Raw genomic sequence first — 25060 nt, 5'->3', positions numbered from 1 at the left:
ATACCATTTCAGTAGTTATTTAAATTCAGAAGCATAATTTAAACAATATCGATCAAAAGTTTCACATAATTGAAACATGTATACACAGTCAAAGAATTTCCATGACAGATGCAACATTATACGTAATCAATACTAGAAATTGACATAGAAATATCGATAGAGATATAAAAATAGTCGAAAATAGGTGTTAGAAGTTGATGGCTTGTGTTTACCGACGGCCGGTTTCTATGCTGACAGCAAAACACGCTGGTAAACCGTCTGCAGCGGAATAAGTAGTGTAATTTTGATTCTCGACTGCTGAAAAGGTGGCTATCGGCTCAAGGTAAGTGATCACGTATTCTTGTTTCATCATTTCCAAGAGTAAAGTTGTGGGCTATTCTCTTACGTGACACGTGCGTAAAGCTCAAACTGTAGTAGTTAAATTTTAAAACTACGTACAACAAAAAGCGACAAAGATGCCAATTTTTTACAAAGACATTTATGAAGACGTGTCCAAGACACCGATACTGGCTTACAGGAAAAAAAAAAAAAAACAACAGTGAGAGCGATTCTGCTCCCCTCACTGGGACGAGAAGCCGCGTCGAGTTTGGCAGTATTCTGAGGAATTCGGGAGTCTGCTGAACGTTGCGTATTTGCTGGTGCATTATCAGGAAACAGAAGGCTGACAAAAGGCGCTTCTGCGCGGGGAAAGCATCATCAGTGACACAACGGCGATATATAGGCGTATCAGCCCGCCTCCTATACGTGAAGCGCCGCGGGCATAGGCGGACCGCTTGCGCGCCGAATTGTTCGGAAAGTTTGCGATCAGGTGGCTGTTCGAATGTTTTGTCTCTCTCCTACGTTTGCAAGCCGCAGACGCTGGAGACATAAAAAAAGGGATAAAACTGAATTCTGAACCGATGGGTTCGCACGTATTTCGCCAGCTCTCTTTCACCAGAAGCATTCACGTGGTGCAGCTCTCGTGAGCCAGATGAGCATTTGCGCAGCGTTTGCCATTCACACGTGCTATGTCGTCACGATACACGCAGAACCATAGAAAAAGCGACTGAATACGCCTTACAGTACGCCCCTATAGAATCGACATTGGCACTCGATATGTAAAAGATGCGACCTCTTTCGAAGTGGGGTAAAAGTATACACGATTGTCGAGGCCAGAGAAATAGTGTCCATATCGACATCTTGTTCCCATGTAGGTGCACTAATGGAAACTTGAGATAACGTTTATCATAACATTTGTGCGTCATGTATGAGTCACTGAATATCGTATAGTTCCATCCTATGTCTAACGATTGTAGCCAAATCATATTCTTCCTTCCATTTTCTTTTTCATCAAGACAATACCAGCTGTCAGCTAGCGCGTCAAACAGTTGATTATTTGACGGAGAACAACCAGGCTCAGCATTTTCCTAAAGACCCCTTCACGCTGCCCGGTGTACCAGACTAATGGTCCCTAATGATACAGGCGTATGTGAAGGCCACGTATTAGTTAGCAAGCCACTGCAGTAGGATCGCATCACCTTGAGAGCATTACGTTTTTTTCCTATCCTCTAAGGGAACGTCAAAATCGAAAAGTATCGAAAAATATGGCTATAAACCACAAATAATTGACCGTCTATACAATAAAATTAAAGGTAGTAAATCACCTGAAGTATATTCAAAATCAACAGCAGAAAAGGAAAGATTTGCATGCATTCGTTTCTTAGGTACAATCTCTTACCAAAATGCCAGTCTTTTCCGAAAAACAAGAGTTGAAATAAGTTTCCGCACCAATAGCACTGTGCAACATAACATTATCCACAGCACCAAAGCCACCAGCCTATGCCTAGAAAAATCAAGAGTTTACAACATTATTGTGACAATGTCCTCAACTTTTATCTTGGACAAAGCGGCAGAAGTTGCATATAAATTGTCGAAAACACCTGGATGCCTTTAGACTAAAAAATGTAAGTAAATCTGCAATAGCCACTCACGTGAACCAATATGGACACTCTGTTTCTGACACTAATGGCAGCTTACAGATATTGTATACCACTAACAAAGGCAAGAAAATTGTCCTCTTACAGAACTAGAAATATATATTCATACCCACAGCTCACTCCAATACATTCTATTAGAAAAGCTGGAGCTGTCCAATACACATTTTCTAAATAATTTCCTTATGCTGTTCTCAGAAATTCCACGCCTAATTGTCACACCACAGCAGTTTGAGATACCAATATGTAACTGTGTAAATATAAACTACCATGATGATCAAATTTGTCCCTATCAGCCCATTCTCCAACTTTTTAATTTTCTATTTCCTTCAGTTAACTTATGAACTGTAGTGATATCCAGATATCTGTATATGTAAATTTGTGTACATTTGTGTCTTCTTTATAATATGCACTCGGTGGGCTTTGAAGTATTTCTTTAATAATTACCACTGGTAGTATTAAAAAAATCCTAGTAAAACCAATTTATTCTACTGTCTTTCAAAAATAAGTCTGCTTAAGGTGTAAATATTTTTCTGTTATTAACGTGTTACAGTTTCCATATCACACACATCGTCTTTTTTTTACATCCTCGGTCGATATTTAATGAATGCTATCTTTGTATCTTTGCTTAATGATAATCTTTGCATCGTAAAGAAAACCATCAAGTGCATAACACATGTACGATACTCGACATGCATTTTAAGAATAATGTGAAGTGCGCTACGATAAAACTTATTTACAATATCTGTGTTGCGGTGGAATTCAAGAACATATACGAGGGCAGTTCAATAAGTAATGCAACACATTTTTTTTCTGAAACAGGGGTTTTTTTATTCAGCATTGAAATACACCAGGTTATTCCCCAATCTTTTAGCTACACAACACTATTTTTCAACGTAATCTCCATTCAATGCTGCGGCCTTACGCCACCTTGAAATGAGAGCCTGTATGCCTGCACGGTACCATTCCACTGGTCGATGTCGGAGCCAACGTCGTACTGCATCAATAACTTCTTCATCATCCGCGTAGTGCGTCCCACGGATTGCGTCCTTCATTGGGCCAAACATATGGAAATCCGACGGTGCGAGATCGGGGCTGTAGGGTGCTTGAGGAAGAACAGTCCACTGAAGTTTTGTGAGCTCCTCTCGGGTGTGAAGACTTGTGTGAGGTCTTGCGTTGTCATGAAGAAGGAGAAGTTCGTTCAGATTTTTGTGCCTACGAACACGCTGAAGTCGTTTCTTCAATTTCTGAAGAGTAGCACAATACACTTCAGAGTTGATCGTTTGACCATGGGGAAGGACATCGAACAGAATAACCCCTTCAGCGTCCCAGAAGACTGTAACCATGACTTTACCGGCTGAGGGTATGGCTTTAAACTTTTTCTTGGTAGAGGAGTGGGTGTGGCGCCACTCCATTGATTGCCGTTTTGTTTCAGGTTCGAAGTGATGAACCCATGTTTCATCGCCTGTAACAATCTTTGACAAGAAATTGTCACCCTCAGCCACATGACGAGCAAGCGATTCCGCACAGATGGTTCTCCTTTGCTCTTTATGGTGTTCGGTTAGACAACGAGGGACCCAGCGGGAACAAACCTTTGAATATCCCAACTGGTGAACAATTGTGACAGCACTACCAACAGAGATGTCAAGTTGAGCACTGAGTTGTTTGATGGTGATCCGTCGATCATCTCGAACGAGTGTGTTCGCACGCTCCGCCATTGCAGGAGTCACAGCTGTGCACGGCCGGCCCGCACGCGGGAGATCAGACAGTCTTGCTTGACCTTGCGGCGATGATGACACACGCTTTGAACAACGACTCACCATGCTTTTGTCCACTGCCAGATCACCGTAGACATTCTGCAAGCGCCTATGAATATCTGAGATGCCCTGGTTTTCCGCCAAAAGAAACTCGATCACTGCCCGTTGTTTGCAACGCACATCCGTTACAGACGCCATTTTAACAGCTCCGTACAGCGCTGCCACCTGCCGGAAGTCAATGAAACTATACGAGACGAAGCGGGAATGTTTGAAAATATTCCACAAGAAATTTCCGGTTTTTTCAACCAAAATTGGCCGAGAAAAAAAATGTGATGCATTACTTATTGAACTGCCCCTACATCGAGCTAGAAAACCACATGAACCACACCAAAACGAACCACCATCTTTTGCAACATATGAAGGGCTTATTTCAATAGTGGTACAAGTCCATTACCTCCACTTTCCCGCCTATAATGCTTCTGAAATTAATGATCCAAACAAACAGAAAGAAAGGTTCATCTCTAGCATGAAGCCATATGCTTGAATATTTCTTGTATCTCAATTGCAGATTTTTCAGCGCTCATTTAACTTTAGGATTCTGTATCTGAATATGAACAAAAATGGACTTGTACCACTGTTGAAATAAGCCCTTCATATGTAATGGAACACGACCATTTTGCTAGCACTTTAGCGTATTCCTGTTAATGAAACAACTGATAAATTGGCACTAAATATTCAAATATTCTTGCGCGGTGTGGAGCAGACGACATGCTGTTAATCAAAACATGTATGTAACGAAAAATTTTAGCCGCCTGAAGATGGGCGTCGTAGCCCGAAACCGGTTATGGCAGTAAAATAAAAAAATTCAAAAAGTATTTGTGGCTGGTTGCATCATTCAAAAATTAAATATGGTAAGTATCTAAATATATTGATACTATTAGGAAGATCTGGTAAGTATCGAAAGAACAGGATGTACGTGCCATCTCACTTAGATCTTAAAAGCACGTCAGCAGCACCCTAATTTCGTTACCAGTGTCCAAAACACTTGTGTTACACACCTCATAGGTGAGGAGTCAAACAGTTTCTCGCACATGCATTTAAGACGACAGCGAAGTGTGATACAATTTTCGACCGATCTGTCTAAGCAGGAAGATAGACATTACAAGCATGGCAGCAGTCAGTAGTTAAGTCTTCGATTTCGTTGCTGGCACAGTCACTTGTCATGTGTGCTTTTGTTATTGAGAAACTTTTCGTGCACACCTTCATGACTTTCCTCAGCTCCAAAGCGTAAAATGTAAGCCTTCTTTTTACAGATACAAAATATAACCACGAAATACCAGAATATGGTGACCTTTCCATTTGGAAGCTGTTGGCGAAGAACAGGAGGAAATATAATTAGATCCGACATCTAAGTAATAGTATATACTGATAAACATTGGGTGAACGATCTGCAAAGCGGGTTACAATCGGTGATGATAACTGGTATGATAGCTGAGCATGGTGGTTTTAGGCTCGCAAACATTTTCTTGGCGCTTGTTTTCGACTTTTCATAAACAGAGTACGTGAATTCAATCACCGCTTCAGATTAATGTCTCATTTATCTGTCAATTTGTACTGCTCAGCTCAGGGGACACTAGAGAAATACATATGAACAGCAAGGACGCATTTCTGTCGCTGTCTGATGACATCACTGAATGGTAGAACAACTGTTAGAGAGCGACTTTTCTGTAAAAAAAAGAAAATGAAAACTTTCCAACTCTACGATTCCAGTTGATTGTTTAAAGAAATACAAATAAAGCATTTTTTCATGAACGCACTAAAAAGTGCATAAAGTGATTGCAAACAAGAAACAAGCATGCCATGATAAATGTTGACTTAAAGAATAATTATTGCTTAAAGTGGCAAATTGTAGCTCGTCTGTAGATGTGAGCTACATCTCTAATTCTTATCCTTGTTCGGATGCATTAAAATTTGTAAGTATTTCATGTCCTAACAATGAAGCATGTGCAGATATTTTACAAAAACAAGGAAGATGTATCTGTTAATATGTACAGTGTCTTTGAAAATTTTCACGCACACTGACTCAAAACGTAAGACCTGGATACAGTCCATTATGTGACTTCGCCCAGTTTAGTGAGTGATGATTTTCTGATGTAAAATTGCAGTTCATTACGAACATAGAAAAACTGTAATTTGTTGATGTGGTGTCAGAAATGGTATTGTTCACTGTTAACTGTTCACATAGACATCTTGTTGTGAGCAATAGGTTCATGGGTGGTTTTAATGAAAATAGCGAATAATCTTCTATTATATGACCCGATGCATCTACAGATGACCAATGATGCGACACCTCCAATTCTCCTATTTTGCATCTCTGTCTGTCGACAGTTTTGATTTAATGAGTATACCAGATCATTCAGCCATAGATTACGTTTTGGAAGTGGACGTTGAGTATCCAGAACCTTACCATTATGCTCAGAGCAATTGGCACCACCAATTGGTATCAAGGATGTACGAGTTCCAAAGAAGCTGATTTCCATATTATACAATAAAAAATTGTAGGATTCATTATAGAAATTTAAAGTAGTGTCTGAACAACCATCTTAGTCCAAACAGAATTGAGCGGATATTGTCATACCATCAGGTCCCCTGGAAAGCAAAATACAGGTGAAAGTTCATACTTCAAGTTACGTGCAGAGTGTGAAATGCTTGCAAAGCCACGTAGGTAGTCGTGTCTTTAAATACGAATTCATCAATGACATGGAAGTGTAGATGAATCGTAGAAGCTTCAGTTCAATTTGTAACTACTTCTACTCAAGGCATAATCACTGATAAAAAGAATAATGTGTGCTCCACGTAACATGCCACAACATCAGAATGAACTGAACAAAGAAGAATTCTAGATAAATTAGGAAATCCTGGACGCATTTAACTAAACGAGAGTGTGATGTATTCAACACGCCCGCTATTCAGCTGGTTTAATGAGAACTCGTTTCTGTGCCATTTGCATCAAAAGCTGACTGCCTCACTGAAGAATGAACGTTAAGTTTGAACACAAGTAAAGGCACATTAAAAACCTGAAAACCGTAGAAAAAGAGTACATCAAGCTGCCAAAATGCAAGCCGCAATCTCACCAAACTTTCATAACCCGTTGCATAAAAAGGACTATCGGAAAGCAACGTCAGTCGTACATAGCAAAAGCGTGGAAGCAACGACCAGAGCTGCACTTGGAAGACCAGCCTCAAAGACAGGCCGGAACAGAGTAGACCACTTTGTGTCGTTTAAACGAGGCAGAAGCTGAGACCTCGCGGATGTGCCAGGGTACTACTGGCTCGCAATTCTATTCTCAAACCATCCCCTGTCAGACATGCCTTGTCAACTAGTCAAAGACAGTGTTACCTTCAGTAATAATCGATCACTTGGAACAAAACATTTCTGCAATATACTTGCGATTCAGAATACGCGGAAGGAAGAATAACTTTAAAAGTTGACATTGTAACTAGTAGTTTTCAAGAGCTGCTCATAAACTCGAGATGAAACGTTCCAAAGGAATGGCACAGCACCGACTGACCAGTTCCGATAGCTCTGTTTGATGTCATTGCTGCAACTAGCGAGGACAATTCCTACACAAAAAAAAGTTCAATTGTGCGTGAATTCCTAAGGGACCAAACTACTGAGGTCATTGATAACTAGACATACATACTACTTAATCTAATTTAAACTAACTTATGCTAAGAACAACACACACACCCATGCCCAAGGGAGGACACGAAACTCCGGCGGGAGGAGCCGCGCAAACCGTGACATGGCGCCTCAAACCGCGCAGCCACTCCGCACACTTCCCATACACAGTAGAACAGTGATATGTGAACCACCGGTGTACGTTCTTGCATTACCATTTATGGAGTAAATGGAAGTGTTTTCATCAGTGGCTGGTTCTCTGACAAAAAAAGCACTCTGTTTTGAGGACACAAGTGGCCCATTGGGACCATCCGACCGCCGTGTCATCCTCAGATGAGGATTTGGATAGGAGGGGCGTGTGACCAGCACAACGCTCTCTCGGTCGTTATGATGGTTTTCTTTGACCCAAGCCGCTACTATTTGGTCGAGTAGCTCCTCAGTTGGCATCACGAGGGTGAGTGCACCCCGAAAAATGGCAACAGCGCATGGCGGCCCAGATGGTCACCCCTCAAAGTGCCACGCCCGACAGCGCTTAACTTCGGTGATCTGACGGGAACCGGTGTAGCCACTGCGGCAAGGCCGTTGCCTCTCTCGTCAAAGGTAACAATATATTTTGTTCATAAATCTGTCGTAGGTTATGGTTTGGTCGAAAAAAATCAGTCCAATCCCCAGTGTTGCACTAATTCCACACCACACTCATGTTTTCAATTCATATAAGTTTTGAGAATTGTCGGAACTGTAACGGTGATTCTTTCACAGTTTCACGTACCTCGATAAATTCAGCTTCAATTTTTCGCAAAAAAAAAAGACTTTCAGGAGTAACCCGTCCATCACACACAGACTACAATTATGATACAATACTCAGTCGCAGTACTGACGTCTAGGAGCAGTGTCTGAATTGTTCAGTCGATGCACTGTAAGGTTTCAATTCCAGATTGTGCACAGCTGTGTGAGCAGCTGTCTGAAATGCTAAAGGGCGCAACGACTTTCCCGAACTTTGTTCCTAAAATCGATGCACTACCCTCGACAGGCGGAGGAACAGGCCACTGGCAACGCGGCGACCGGACGTTGCCTGCCTGGTATTGGTTCGCATGCGATGTAAGACACACCGCTTCCGAGGTATGTGGAACTCCCTACACAGGCAGCTATGTGCCTGTGTCTAGTCCAGCAGCACTGACTATACTGCCGGCTGTCGCGCCACAGAACCTGAACTCCTGTCCATTGATACTTTGCGTGTGTGTTTACTGCTGTTTTGGTCGCGGTACACAGTAGGTAGAACTAACATTTTTCCATTACGCTAGTACATAGGCCTTTGTTTTGGAGTCATCAGTCTCCTTACTGGTTTGATGCGGCCCGCCACGAATTCCTCTCCTGTGCTCACCTCTTCGTCTCAGAGTAGCATTTGCAACCTACGTCCTCAATTATTTGCTGGATGTATTCCAGTCTCTGTCTTCTTCTACAGTTGTTGCCCTCTACAGCTCCCCCGAGTGGAAGTAATTCACAGATGTCTTAATAGATGTCCTATCATCCTGTCCCTTCGCCTTGTCACTATTTTCCACATATTCCTTTCCTCTCCCTTTCTATGCAGAACCTCCTCATTCCTTACCTTCTCAGTCCACCTAATTTTCAACATTCTTCTGTAACACCACGTTTCAAATGCTATGATTCTCTTCCGTTCTAGTTTTCTCACAACCCATGTTTCACTACCATACGTACGTTCTCAGAAATTTCTTCCTCAAATTAAGGGCTATGTCTGATGCTAGTAGACTTCTCTTGATAAGGAATGACCTTTTAGCCAGTGCTAATATGCTTTTGATGTCTCTTTTGCTCCGTCTGTCATTGGTTATTTTGCTGCCTATGTAGCAGAACTCCTTAACTTCATCTACTTCGTGATCGACAAACCTGATGTTAAGTTTCACGCTGTTCTCATTTCTGCTACTTCTCATTACTTTCGTTTTTCTTCGATTTACTCTCAATCCATATTCTGTACTCTTTAGACTGTTCATTCCATTGAGCAGATCATGTAATTCTTCTTCCCTTTCACTCAAAATAGCAATGTCATCAGCGAATCGTATCATTGATATCCTTTCACCTTGAATTTTAATTGCACCTCTGAACCTTTCTTTTATTTCCATCATTGCGTCTTTGATGTATAGACTGAAAAGTAGGGTCGAAAGACTACATCCCTGTATTACATCCTTTTTAATCCTAGCACTACGTTCTTGGTCATCCACTCTTATTATTCACTCTTGGCTCTTGTACATATTGTACATTACTCGTCTTTATATGTGGCTTATCCCTATTTTTCTCAGAATTTAGAACATTTTGCACCAGTTTGTCGGACGCTTTTTCCAGCTCGACAGATCCTATGAACGTGTCTTGATTTTAGCTTTGCTTCCATTATCAACCACAACGTCGCAATTGCCTTTCTGGTGCCTTTACATCTCCTAAAGCCAAACTGATTGTCATCTAACACATTCTCAATTTTCTTTACCATTCTTCTGTATGCCGGCCGAAGTGGCCGTGCGGTTAAAGGCGCTGCAGTCTGGAACCGCAAGACCGCTACGGTCGCAGGTTCGAATCCTGCCTCGGGCATGGATGTTTGTGATGTCCTTAGGTTAGTTAGGTTTAACTAGTTCTAAGTTCTAGGGGACTAATGACCTCAGCAGTTGAGTCCCATAGTGCTCAGAGCCATTCTTCTGTATATTCTTCTGTATATAGGGGTTGAAACCATTATTCGTTCGGTATGAGCTAAACGCCACAATATTTATTGCACGATTGATCGTCCATGATCTAAAGTAAGAGATGTGGTGAAATGGTTACAGTTACAACAAAAATAAGAAAAGTAATAAAATTAGAATAATGACGAAGATAGATAAGAAAAGCAGATATTTTCAGTTTGGCAGTGCCTAGATAGTGGGTTGTTTGTTGTATTGACCGTGTGATAGGTAAGTTCCCAGTGTGTCCTCATTAGTCCATAGATATCATAGAGATCTGCAGACAAGTATTTGTTCATTTATTTCAGTAACTACGTTGATGATTTTTTCCGTTGCAGTTACGTATCGCTGTTCAAGCTCAATGCGACCATCCATCATGGCACAATATTTCGTTCCCTATCCCTAAAGATAGAGTGGCCCGTAGAAGAGATAAGGAAAGTGACGTCGTGAAGTCATCCAAATGGAAACCCATTTGCTTTTTGCGTTACATCAAACACACGCTCGTCATCTAGCTCCATGGAAGAACGAAACTCAATGACCCCTTCACACACCTAAACCCCAGCTCAGATTCACTATGGAGGGAGGACATCACGGTCAACAGAAGTGCGGATGGCATCTGCGCCATGCGGTGTATCAGAGCGAAACGCACGACCAGTACTTGCACGAAGACAGCTACGAGCAAACTGTGCACAGCAGTGGGGTGCTCAAAACGCTAGATAACAAGGTGCGCATCATCTTAGATGTACACACTCTCCTCTTGGAACTGGGGCACCTCAGAACGGTCCTCCAGGAAACGGAATAGTAAATTACGTGGTCTCTGCGCCATATCACAGAAGTACAACATGTCGAGAAGTACGAAGCTACGGTGAAAGAGGCAGCCACAACCGGGCGCATGTTGGGAAAGCTCAGAGGAAGAACCGTTTTATGCTCGTCCAATAACGTTAGAAAAGCTTGCACGCTCTGGCCCTAGAGAGGGCAAACGGGACTGACCGACAGCTGTGTCACTCTCTGCCAGTGGCGTCACTGGATGCGGTATGGTGCGACATGTGGTTCCAGCAATGAAAAATTCCTGGCAGTACCGGGAACTGAACCCGGGGACTTCCAACTACGGAAGCACGGCCATTATTTCGTCAAAGATGACCTCGATTTATGGAGGGTAGAAGTATATCAGATACCGTGCAGTGGGGTAAGTCGTATATTGGACAAACAGTTCGCACGATCGAGGATCGATGTCGCGAACACTAACGTATCCCAATAATTCAGCACTCGCAGAGCACTATTTGTCTCAGACTCATGCGATAGAGTATGAATGCTTCAGGATTTTAGCACAGACGTTGAAATAATGGGGTAGTGATGTCGCAGAGGCCATCCAAAACGGAGTGGGGACGATCTTATCGGTGGGGGCTGCGGCTATAGTCTGGGTAATGCTTGGGTGTAACTGAAAAGACACTCGGCAAACACAAAGTGCTGGTGGCCAAGCAGTGACCACACCTAGGCTACCGCAGTGCGTCACTTTCGGACCGCAGGGGAGGGGATACAAGTCGACCATCCGGTTCCAGGATCTCAGTTAGCGCACCTGATGATGCCGACATGTCTGACAGCCGAAATATTGTGTCTATTGGGCACTACAAACCAGCAGTGCTTCCGGGGACTGTTCGATCAGCTAATACACGAGGAGAAACTGAATATGATATTACACCTGAGTCCAAAAAATGGGATATACACAGTTTCAATTAATTATTGTAACTTGTCGCTCATCTCTGTTGCCATATGTTTTTATTTTAAATTTACTTAGCTGTTTCCTAACTCTATTTGGCCCTCTGACGAGGATGTATAATTGCTGCATGTGCAAAGAAGCCACCACCTGCAAACATACACTGCTTTTGGTGGTAGGGCATTCTCTTCCTGCCATATTATGTTTGACACCAGGCGTATTCTGTGAGTCTGACACAATCCTTAGAAATTAGCGTTAAAGTTCTGAGACAGGCGGATAATCTATAACACCTACAACACGCAAATAGAAATACACTCTAAGACAAAGAAACGACGCACCACGAAGGAGTTATCGAATATGGCGGAAATCGGTAGATGAGATTTACATGTACAGACAAACAAATGATTACAATTCTAGAAAAACTGGGTGGTTTAATCAAGAGAAAGAGCCTCACAAATTGAGCGAGTTAATAACGGGTTGGACCACCTCTGGCTATTGTGCGAGCAGTTATTCGGCTTATCGTTGATTGAGAGAGTTGCTCGATGTTTTCTTGAGGGATACCGTACCAAATTCTGCCGAATTGGCGCATTGGGTCGTTGGTTGTAGAGCCCCGATCACAATGCTCGGAAGTTCTCAATTGGGGAGAGATCCGGCGACCTTACTGGCCAAATGGCTCAAATGGCTCTGAGCACTATGGGACTTAACATCTGAGGTCATCAGTCCCCTAGAACTTAGAACTACTTGAACCTAACTAACCTAAGGACATCACACACATCCATGCCCGAGGCAGAAATCGAACCTGCGACTGTAGCGATCGCGCGATTCCGGACTGAAGCGCCTAGAAACCGCTCGGCCACACCGGCCGGCCCTTAGGGGCCACGGCAGGGATTCGCGTGGGCGAACACAAGCTGTAGAAACTCTCGCCATGTGCGGGAGGGTATTATCTTGCTGAAATGTAAGCCCAGGATGACTTGGCATGAAGGGTAACAAAACGAGGCGTAGAACATCGTCCACGTACCGCTGTGCTGTATGGGTGCCGCAGATGACAAGCAAAGGGGTTCTGCACCCCGGCCCATCACTCCTGGCTGTAGGGCTGGATGATGGGTGACACTCAGGTTAGTATTCGGTAATTCCTTCATGGTGTGTTTTTTTGTCTTAGAGTGTACTCCGGAGTTCCTGGTAACGTACTCCTACTTCACATTTGAAGAATTAGTGATTTCCAGGTTGTATGGAAGATTTCGCACCAGAGAGCGGAACTAAACAGGAGTCAGTTACACAACTCTACGTCGACAGTATTTTTACCTCTACACAGTTTCTTTGAAATTTACAGGCTTCGTAAATTGGTTCTTATTATTAGCCATAGGCGCTAGCCGGGGATCAACACATTGGCAAGTGAGTCTGAGTATCTCGAAGTTCGTCAAGAGCTACCTGCAAGGCTTTTGGATGTCCACTTCATACAACATTCTTACTGCAGACATACGTAAACAGGTTCATGACCTTAGCTGCATTGCCATAAGGCAGAATCGAGAGAAACTAGTGGAAATAATGCCTGACATTATCAGGAGTGGAGAAAGCGATCTTTACCTAATTAGTAATTTTTTTTTTTTTTTTTTTTTTTTTTGCAAATATCGTTCAATGCGTAGATCAGATTTCCATATCACAAATGATCCGGACACCTGGCTGAAAATGACTTACAAGTTCGTGGCACCCTCCATTGGTAATGCCGGAATTCAGTATGGTACTGACCCACCCTTAGTCATGATGACAGTTTCCACTCTCGGAGGCATACGTTCAGTCAGGTGCTGGAAGGTTTCTTGGGGAATGGCAGCCCATTCTTCCCGGAGTTCTGCACTGAGGAGAGGTATCGATGTCGGTCGGTGAGAACTGGCACGAAATCGGCGTTTCAAAACATCCCAGAGGTATTCTATAGGATTTAGGTCAGGACTCTGTGCAGACCAGTCAATTACAGGGATGTTATTGTCGTGTAATAACTCCACCACATGCCGTGCATTATGAACAGCTGCTCGATCGTGTTGAAAGATGCAATCGCCATCCCCGAATTGCTCTTCAACACTGGGAAGCGAGAGGGTGCTTAAAACATCAAGGTAGGCCTGTGCCGTGTTAGTGCCATGCAAAACAACAGGGGGTCCAAGCCCTCTCCATGAAAAAGATGACCACACCATAACACTAACCCTCCGAATTTTACTGTTGACAGTACACACACTGGCAGATAACGTTCACCGGGCATTCGCCAAACCCACACCCTGCCATCGGATCGCTACATTGTGTACCGTGATTCGTTACTACATACATTGTTTTTCCACTGTGCGATAGTCCAATGTTTACGCTCCTTACACCAAGCGATGCATCGTTTGGCATTTACCGGCGTGATGTGTGGCTTACGAGCAGCCGCTCGACCATGAAATCCAAGTTTTTTCACCTCCTGCCTGACTGTCATAGTACTTGCAATGGATCCTGACGCTGTTTGGAATTCCTATGTGATGGTCTGGGTAGATTTCTGCCTATTTCACATTAAGACCCTCTTCAACCTTCGGCGGTCTCTGTCGGTCAACAGACGAGGTCGGCCTGTACGCTTTTGTGCTGTACGTGTCCCTCCACATTTCCACTTCACTATCACATTGGAAACAGTGGACCTAGTGATGTTTAGGAGCGTGGAAATCTCGCGTACAGACGTATGACACAAGTGACACCCAATCACCTGACCACCTTCGAAGTCCTTGAGGTCCGCCGAGTGCCCCATTCTGCTCTCTCACGATGTCTAATGACTACCGATGTCGCTAATGACCTGCCGCTACTGCCGCTATCTGGCAGTAGGTGGCAGCACAATGCACCTAATATGAAAAACGTATGTTTTTGGTGGTGTCCGGATACTTTTGACCACATAGTGTATTAAATGCAGATTGAACATAAACTGTATGTGTCAGTAACGTTGTTCATGCAATGACGTACATTCGTGTAGAAAGAAACACGAACAAGAAATTTTGCTCCTAACAGCAACAGTAAATTAGCAGTTATGTTTTGACACTGAATGTGGGTAGTCAAGACAGTCCGACTGGATATACAAGCAGTTCACTTCGTTGTCGACGAGTTACGTGATGTAACGATGGCCGTGACATATTTAATGATTGACTAAGATTTTGTCAACCAGGGTGTAAAACCGTTCCCGATTGTGTGCCTTTGTATTAAAGTTGGTTTTCATTGAACTTGCCTTTCGTTCAGTTGCAAGTTAATGACAGATATGATTTTACTGATACAACCAGTTTGTTTAACCTCGTACTCGTACGTGTATGGTGTACAGCCTGGCTCAGTTTTGTTGTTGCTTTTAGCAGCAAATTTTATGTTCATGTTTCTTTCTACACAAATGCAAGTCACTGCATGACAATGACTGCTGCCATATGCAGTTTGTGTACAATCCGCATTTAATACGTCCATGGTCTGAAAGTGGTTGTTACTTACAACCGAAACTATCCAGTCACCATATTTGAACTGTATTACGTAAATGCGATCCAGACATTAAGAAATTTTTGTACAAAAAATTTAAAATGTTAACAAATTATTTGAAACATGGAATGGAGGGAAAGAGTTCCTATCGCCAAAGTTGAGTAGAGCAGTTTGACATGTCACGTGACAGACACGTCGCCACAACTGGTGCTGTCTATTGGCGTGGCCTCTTTTGGAGCATACGAGGGGCGTTTGGAAAGTCCGTGCAAAATCCGAGAGATGGCACCACCGGCGCGTATCGAGGTCATGTTTAGTTAGTAGCATCTTTGGAAAGAACGCACACCAAGTTTGGGCCATATTGGCCTATTTATTTGTGTTTGGCTTTCGGGTGAATCAAGGAAGTCGGATGATTGTCAAAAAATGGACGAAAAAGAATTTCGTGTGGTGATTAAACATTACTTTATTAAAAGCAAAACGCCTCAGGAGACTAAAGAGAAGCTTGATAAACATTACGGTGACTCTGCACCTTCGATCAGAACAGTTTATAAGTGGTTTCAAAATTTTCGGAGAGGCCATATGGGCACAAGTGATGCTGAACGTTCTGGACACCCTGTGGAGGTTACAACTCCAGAAATCATTGATAAAATCCATGATATGGTGACTGTTGACAGAAGAGTTAAGGTGCTTGAGTTTGCTAGTGCTGTGGGCATCTCGAATGAACGGGTACGTAATATTTTGGATAAACATTTGGACATGAGAAACCTATCCGCAATAAGGGTTCCGCGATTGCTCGCGCTTGACCAAAAACGGAATCGTGTGAAGTGTTGCAAGGATGGTTTGCAGCTGTTCAGTAAGAATCCGCAGGATTTTAAGCGTCGTTTCGTCCCTATGGATGAAAAATTGATACATTACTATAATTCTGAGACCAAGCACCAGTCTAAACAATGGGTTACCATCGGAGAATCTGCACCAAAAAAGGCGAAGACCATTCCTTCGGCCGGAAAGGGTATGGTGACTGTCTGGGATTCGCCAGCGATAATCCTCATCGACTATCTAGAAAAGGATAAAATTATTACAAGTGAACATTGTTCATCGTTATTGGACCGTTTGAAAGCCGAGATGCAAGCAAACCACCGGCGATTGGACCGCAAAAAGTCATTTTCCAGCACACACCTCAACAGTTGTGGTCGCAAAATTAATTCCAACTCGTTTCACATCATCCCTATTCTCCAGAATTGGCTCCCTCGGACTACTATTTGTGCCCCAATTTGAAGAAATGCCTGGCGGGACAAAATTTTATTCAAACGACGAGGTGATCGCAGCAACTAATAGCTATTTTGCAGGCTTTGACAATTCCTGTTATTCGGAAGGGATCAACAAATTAGAACAGCGTTGGACGAAGTGTATAACTCTAAAAGGAGACTATGTCGAAAAATAAAATAGGTTTACCCCAAAACACGTAAGTAGTTTTTAGTTTTGCCCCTCGTAGTGGGTGGGATTTGAGAGCGCCAAGATGGTAGATGCCTGGTGCACAGGTGAAGCCACCGTCTGCACTGGTGAACCAAAACGCCGTGATCATCTCCTGCCTGACTCCGTGTTGATGCACCTTTCTAATGCAATATAGCAGCGATGATGCGTGGTAGAGAGTCTGAAAGTCCTGGGTAGGTTTCCAGAGGTGGCACCAGATGTCTATACTCACAGGTTACGTAAATCGCGCAAGTTACTCGCCTTTGGTTCGTGGGCGCAAAATTAGCGCCCGACGGCGGCTTCACGTAAGGCGTAGTCGGAGGACAAGACATCAACCTATGTTCGTTGTGACGCTCTTCAATCCACTGTGGCGCGATTCTGATCTTGTGACACGGACATCTAGCACCAATGTGGTCCACAACAATCACACAGTGCACAGCTGTCACTACGGCTTTGACAACAGAAGCACTGATGAACGTCCTTCATAGCGAAACACTGTCCGTCAGTGGCGCGGTGCACATTTCGAGGAGCCGTTCGCCTGAATGACGGGGTTTGTGGACACAAACGTCGACCTGCTGTAACAGTCAACTGATCGTGTTGATCCCACGCTAACTACAATCGACATTGACAATGCTATTTAGTCAAGATGGGCGTGCAGCAATTTGTCTGTCGCCTACTCGCCGGTCACAGTCCTTCATTGACTTTCCAAGGCTGCCCACGACAGTAGCACGCGAACAGTCGACCAGTCTCACCGTCTCTGAGACGCTCGTTCGCAGGCGCAGGGCCACAACAATCTTCCCTTATGTCTAATCCGCTTATGTCAGTGCATTCCCCAATTTTCGGCCCGTATCGTCGTCGGACTGATTCCCCACTCATATCTGGCTCGTTTACGTAGTTTCCTTGTCGAGTTTCGTGTCCGCAACGCCCCATTCGGCATTCACTCTGCAGGTGGGCAGTGATCACAATGTTTTAGCTACCAGTGTATTTGGTGTGCAGCTAATTCTTCGCTCACTGACAGCAGCATTTATTGGCTCCACAGTAAATCTCTTTAATATATCGAAACTGTTTCAACATTCGTGATGGGTGGAATGTGCCAATAACAGTTCTATCCTGAAATGCTGAATTTCTACACAAAATTGTGTGAAACAGTGAGGCACGCATTCTGTCTGAAATGTTCTGTTGTGACATATTTCTGTCTTAGCTTAGGTGCATGTTGGCACACAGTATTAACGTCTGGTTACTTTAGTTGCAGGTTTGCCACGAGGGTATTACAACAGGAAGCCTGAGAGAGCGAAACATTCTGCTCAGAGATTGTGACAAATCCGCCTCCTCTTTGCAGTGCTTCCAACTCGTCTTCCGGCGACACACCCTCTCCAAGAAAGTTCCATTTAGTAGGCCTCTTTCAGGCAAGTAAGGCATAAGCCATTCGTCTCAAAAGAAAAAGAAGAGCCAACGTTCATAGGGAAAACGTCCTGAAATGACAGAAACTGTAGATGACACATCAGATTTAATCAGCTATGCTAATTCCGAGGATAGCGTCAGTTTCGATGTAGGCACAAACTTCGGAAGCGAAGGCGAGTCCAGACCACGAGGATCTCGAGAGTGGCCATCCAGAGCAACTCCAGATAAGGCAACCATTAGCGCAGCTTGGAAAGATAGTTCGGAGTAGCATCACGTGTATGACTTCCTTGTGGTGGAGTATAGTGGCTGGCCTTATCCTGGTCCGAAAATGGGAATCTACAGGGTGGCGCACGAAATATGTTACCAATTGTTTCTTTCACAATTTACGACGCACATTAGATATCCAGCTGGGATCTCTACAGCAGTACCAGCAGAAGTTGTAAAAACAAATGAGTTACGAAATGACGTGTAATTCACGATACTGCCGCTAGGAGACTAGTAAGCAGCAATGGCTGACAATAAAAGACTGACGACACAGCAACGATCGGCAATTGTGTTACTTTTTCATGAAACGAAAAGTCTTGTTGTGACTCAGAGGCGTTTTCGACAACAGTTTAACACACGATGGGTCCCTTGCAAGAAGACCATCCACAAGTTGTACGATAAATTTGTACAGGAAGGAACAGTATTGGAAGCGAAGCGACCTCGGCCTAAGCCTGTTCGTTCGCCAGAGAATATTGAAGCAGTACGAGTTGCTGTACAGAGAAGTCCCGGGAAATCGTGTAGAAAGGCAGCAGTGCAACTGGGAATGTCCAGACGCTCCGTTCAACGCATTCTTAAAAGTGACCTCCATATGTACCCATACAAGATGACCTGTGCACAAAAGCTCACTGAAGAACACAAGCAGCAGAGACTACTGTTTGCTCAGTGGCCGGAGGATAGGGAAGAAACTCTCAACAAAGTTTGGTTTTCAGACTTGGCGCATTTTCCTTTAGACGGTGTGGTTAACAAACAAAATGTACGCTTTTGGGCAACTGAAAACCCACAAATGCTTCATGAACGACAACATTATGCTCCGAGTATTACAGTGTGGGCAGCAAATTTCCAGTCACGGACATATTGGACACTTTTTCTTTGAAGAAACAGTGAACAGCGAGCGTTATTTGAGCATGCTTCGCAATAGCTTCATTCCACAGCTTCTTGCTACTGCCTTGCTCTTCAACAGGCAGTGGTTCATGCAAGATGGAGCAAGGCTACATACTGCAAACACTGTGTTGGAGTTTTTAAAAGAGCATTTCGACATGCGGATCATTTCACTCAGGTTTCCAGGTCGCTTCAATGACGGACAAAATTGCCCCCCCCCCCCCCCCCCCCCCAATAGTCCAGACCTCAATTCATGTGGGGATACCTAAAGGATAGAATTTCCCGAAACGTCCACGTGAACTGATGGAGCTCAGAAGACTTATTCTTCAAGATTGCAGTGAAATTACGGAATACATGTGCCGTAGGGTAATCACTAACTTCAGTGTTCGTTTGAAGGAAGTTAGGAAACGAAATAGCGGACATATTGAGCATGTGCTGAGTTAGAACAAATCTCCATGGACGGCTCTTCATTGTAGTATGTGTTCCTTTCAGATCGTATTGACAATAAAGTTTATGTTCAAAAACAAAATGGTAACACATTTTGTGCGCCACCCTGTATGTTGATGAATTATTTTTTTCCACTGTCGTGAAACATAATTTTTTTTGACGTGGTGAGAAATTCCTAACGCCGTATAAGTACAAAAAATTGTGTGAAAATCAGTAGCAAAGTATCAAGCGAGAGATCAATATGCTTTTTTGGTCTTCGTGAAATAGTATGACTTCCTTGTTTATTTTTATGCAATTTTTCTTTGAAGAATAATTTTTTATTTTATTTTATTTCAGTATTGGTGCTTGACATGCACATCACATTTTTCAGCATCTCACACTGAAATAAAAGTTTTGTACTTACTGTTGTTGTTGTGGTCTTCGGTCCAAAGACTGGTTTACTACAGCTCTCCATGCTACTCTATGCTGTGCAAGCCTCTTCATGTCTGAGTAACTTCTGCAACCTACATCCTCCTGAATTCTCTTTGTCTCCCTTTACGATTTTTACCGTCCACGCTTCCCCCCAATGGTAAACTGGTGCTCCCTTGATGCCTCAGAACGTGTCATACCAACCGATCCCTTCTTCTAGTCAAGTTGTGCCACAAATTTCTCTTCTCCGCAGTTCTATTCAGTGCCTCCTCATTAGCGAAATGATCTACCCATCTAATCTTCAGCATTCTTCTGTAGCACCACATTTCAGTAACTTACGTTTATTTCTCATGGCCTATTAACCATCGTTTTACAGCAACTTTACCGACGGCTGGGGTAAGTCGACATTACTGGCCATTAAAATTGCTACACCACGAAGAAGACGTGCTACAGACGCGAAATTTAACCGACTGGAAGAAGATGCTGTGATATGCAAATGATTAGCTTTTCAGAGCATTCACACAAGGTTAGCGCCGGTGGCGACACATACAACGTGCTGAAATGAGGAAAGTTTCCTACAGATTTCTCATACACAAACAGCAGTTGACCGGCGTTGCCTGGTAAAACGTTGTTGAGATGCCTCGTGTAAGGAGGAGAAATGCGTAACATCACGTTTCCGACTTTGATAAAGGTCGGATTGTAGCCTATCGCGATTGCGGTTTATCGTATCGCGACATTGCTGCTCGCGTTGGTCGAGATCCAATGACTGTTAGCAGAATATGGAATCGGTGGGTTCAGGAGGGTAATACGGAACGCCGTGCTGGATCCCAACGGCCTCGTATCACTAGCAGTCGAGATGACAGGCATCTTATTCGCATGGTTGTAACGGACTGTGTAGCCACGTCTCGATCCCTGAGTCAACAGATGGGGACGTTTGCAAGACAACAGCCATCTGCACGAACAGTTCGACGACTTTTGCAGTAGCATGGACTATCAGCTCGGAGACCGTGGCTGCGGTTACCCTTGACGCTGCATCACAGGAGCGTCTGAGATGGTGTAATCAACGACGAACCTGGGTGCACGAATGGCAAAACGTCATTTTTTCGGATGAATCCAGGTTCTGTTTACAGCATCATGATGGTCGCATCCGTGTTTGTCGACATCGCGGTGAACGCACATTGGAAGCGTGCATTCGTCATCGCCGTACTGGCGTATCACCCGGCGTGATGGTATGGGGTGCCATTGGTTACACGTCTCGGTCACCTCTTGTTCGCATTGACGGCACTTTGAACAGTGGACGTTACATTTCAGATGTGTTACCACCCGTGACTCTACCCTTCATTCGGTCCCCGCGAATCCCTACATTTCAGCAGGATAATGCACGACCGCATGTTGCAGGTCCTGTACGGGCCTTTCTGGGTACAGAAAATGTTCAACTGCTGCCCTGGCCAGCACATTCTCCAGATCTCTCACCAACTTAAAACGTCTGGTCAATGGTGGCCGAGCAACTGGCTCGTCACAATACCCCAGTCACTAGTCTTGAACTGTGGTATCATGTTGAAGCTGCATTTCAGTGTGAGATGCTGAAAAATGTGATGTGCATGTCAAGCACCAATACTGAAATAAAATAAAATATAAAATTATTCTTCAAAGAAAAATTGCATAAAAATAAACAAGGAAGTCATACTATTTCACGACGACCAAAAAAGCATATTGATCTCTCGCTTGATACTTTGCTACTGATTTTCACACAATTTTTTGTACTTATACGGCGTTAGGAATTTCACACCACGTCAAAAAAAATTATGTTTCACGACAGTGGAAAAAAATAATTCATTATTACGGCCAGAGGTGGTTGTTCTGGGTACTGATTGCTCAGGATCTATGCATCCAAATTGCGTGAAAATGTAATCACATGTCAGTTCTGGTATAACATATTTGTCCAATGAGTACCCGCTTATCATCTGCATTTCTTCTTGGTGTAGGAATTTTAGTGGCTAGTTGTGTAGCTCCAACCCTTCCGTACATAGTTGTTTTACTTATGCAGCATACAATTTTAAGTGATATTTTTATCGTTAGTTAATAGCGAGAGCAACAGTATCACCAACGTGAGTCACATTAGAAGTAAATATTCCGTAGTAAAATAGGAAAAAGACAAAATGAAATGAAATGATCGTATGGCATTGTCGGCCGGGGGGCCCCATGCGGGAAAGTTCGGCCACCGTGTTGCAAGTCTTTTTAGTTGACGCCACTTCGGCGACTTGCGAGTCACTGATGATGAAAGATACACACAACACGCAGTCATCACGATGTACAGAAAACCTCTGACCCCGCCGGGAATCGAACCCGAGACCCCGTGCGCGGGAAGCGAGAATCGTACCGCAAGACCACGAGCTGCGGACAGGAAAAAAAGACAAAAACTTACCTATGTAAGCTGGCCCCAGTACCTCCAGCTTAGCTGACCACCGCCTGATGTTTAGCGAATAATCAACACTTATAGCTAAATGTCCATGACGGGAGCTGTAGTGATGGAATTCCAGCAAACGTTGTACATGTTGAAATGCCCGAGGCTGAATTTGCCGACTATGCGAAACGGCGTTGTAACTGCTTACATTTTGGATTTGTTATGGGTGGCGGCGGGTGGTGTTCTCGGGAAAGGTCGCGTTTCGTGCCGGCGGAGGCGAGGGAGATCGGAAGTGTCTGGAGGGAGATGGTGGGCGTACTGGGATGCGGCTGGAGGGGGAGCGGCCGCCATTTAAAGAAGAAGGCTCGCTAGCCAGCCTCCTCAACAGCCGTCGGCAACAGTTTGGCGTCGCGCCCGCTGCAAGTTTCCCTGGCCGAGCCGAACTGAGGGAGCAAGGTTTCGTGACAGGAAGCTCCGGCCATTTCTTCTGTGCGTGTCCTACAGCTGGATAAATTACAAGGATTTGTTACGAAGTTGACGTCTTACGGGATTTACGAAATGGCAGAATCTGTAGCTGAGCTCCCAACTCACGCCTGTGCGGTGGCATTCGACACAGCGGTCGCCTCTGCGAATGTTGCTGGTGGAAGGAACGTTCACCGACAATATCTCCTCGGCAGGAAGAGCAGAGCTGGTGGCAAAAAGTCCCCGATCGACAGATTTTGCGCCAGAGTCGTGGATAAAATTCCAGACCTACCCGCCTCGCCTTACGGAGTACGAGCATGTTACAGTGTTGACAGTGATCCGTCCAATGGACAGTAATGTTACAATTTAATATGAACAATTTTATGAGTGAAATAACTGTTTGTGCGATGCACGTAGGAATCAAAGAACGTATAATCTTGCAGAGAGATATGAAGAATACTATCACGTCTGATTTGTATATAGTTTTTTGTTTTTATCTGGAACGTTAATTGCTCTGATTATTGTTCTTCTGGCCATTGTTCTCGTTAAGTTACCTTCAAACAACTACAGCTCTAAAGATATATTGTATTGTATCAGAAGTATTAAAAGAGCACATCTCAACTGATTAATAGGTGAGACTCGAAATTAATTATTCTTTGTCTCCGCCCCGATAGCTGAGTGGTTTTCAAGGTTATATGGCTTTCTGCCGGATTTATGATGCGACACCGTGTGCTGCAGGGATTGTGATGCAGATGACAACTTTATTTCAGTCCCGCCGGTGACTAGGATTGTCATTTACTATACTCATGTTAAAAAAAAGCGGCCTTTACGTTGATTTTATGGTTTCCGAATTGTTTTTGCTGTCACGATACTTTTCTTATCCCTAGGACAGCACAATTGTACGAATAAAGATTGATTGTTTACCCTGCCTTCTTGTTCCCCCCCAAAAAAATAAAAATAAAAAAAAATTGGCGCGTTGTTGGACCATAAAGCGGAGGAACCGAGTTTTTATTTTTTTCTTATTAAAAAAAAGAAAAAAAGGTAAGCGTCGCGCACTGTAGATAAGCCGTTGCGAGTTCTATATTTAAAAAAATATATAGCCAAATGGTAAGGCAACCGCTCGCGGTAAGCGGTAAATCCGGGTTCGTGTCCCGGTCCGGCAAAAAAAAAAAAAAAAAAAAAAAGGGTAGAGAACTTGCCTGCGAAAAGAAAGTGGTGAACGTGACGGATTGCCGTCGTACGGGCCCGGGTTCGATTCCGACTGGGTCTGAGATTTTCTCCGCTTAGGGACTGGGTGTTGTGCTGTCTTCATAATCATTTCATCCCCATCCGGCGCGCAGGTCGCCCAATGTGGCGTCGAATGTAATAAAACCTGAACCAAGGCGGCCGGACCTGCCCCCCAAGAGGCCTCCCGGCCAATGACGCCAAACGCTCATTTCATGTCCAATTATTCTTTTACAAATACATTCTCGTAAATATCTAGAGAATTCCAGATATCTATGTTGACTTACATTTGGAGCGATGCTGGAGACATGGCAAACGATCCTGCAATTAGACCGCGATTCTTTACAGACCCAAGAACTCGAGATTAAATCGCGGTAACAGCGCTTTACCAAGATTTCGTCGCTCAACATATTACTCAAACGACGAGTTTAGTTAACAGTACATTACTTGTAAGCCAACAGTAGAAACCAAAATCTCGTCCAAATAATATTCCAACACAACATAAAACACCACAACAAACAAAATAATTGTAAAACAATAAACTGGTAGCCAAGATCGCAGGAATTCTTTTTATTCCATGATTACCGGTTTCGGCTAAACTAAAGCCGACATCATTGGATCTAGAGAGGACACAAAACACTATAAAAGTGGGCTTAGATTCCACTTCTATAACATGTATACATATAAAATTAGTTACATACCTTAGGACTCATACAGGTTGCAACATCAAGGCAAACAATGGCATATTAATACTTGCCTATAACACGCAGACCTTATAAAATTGTCGTAAGTAGCACATA

General features: G+C 43.7%; 1 pseudogene; it reads right to left on the bottom strand.

Annotated features, from left to right (window-relative positions):
* Positions 1-7884: 7884 nt before the first annotated feature.
* Positions 7885-7998, bottom strand: LOC126254277 (5S ribosomal RNA; annotated as a pseudogene).
* Positions 7999-25060: the final 17062 nt, after the last annotated feature.

This window comes from Schistocerca nitens, chromosome 4 (genome assembly GCF_023898315.1).
Source record: "Schistocerca nitens isolate TAMUIC-IGC-003100 chromosome 4, iqSchNite1.1, whole genome shotgun sequence".
In the NCBI taxonomy this organism is placed as follows: domain Eukaryota; kingdom Metazoa; phylum Arthropoda; class Insecta; order Orthoptera; family Acrididae; genus Schistocerca; species Schistocerca nitens.
This window is presented reverse-complemented; position numbering and strand designations above follow the sequence as displayed.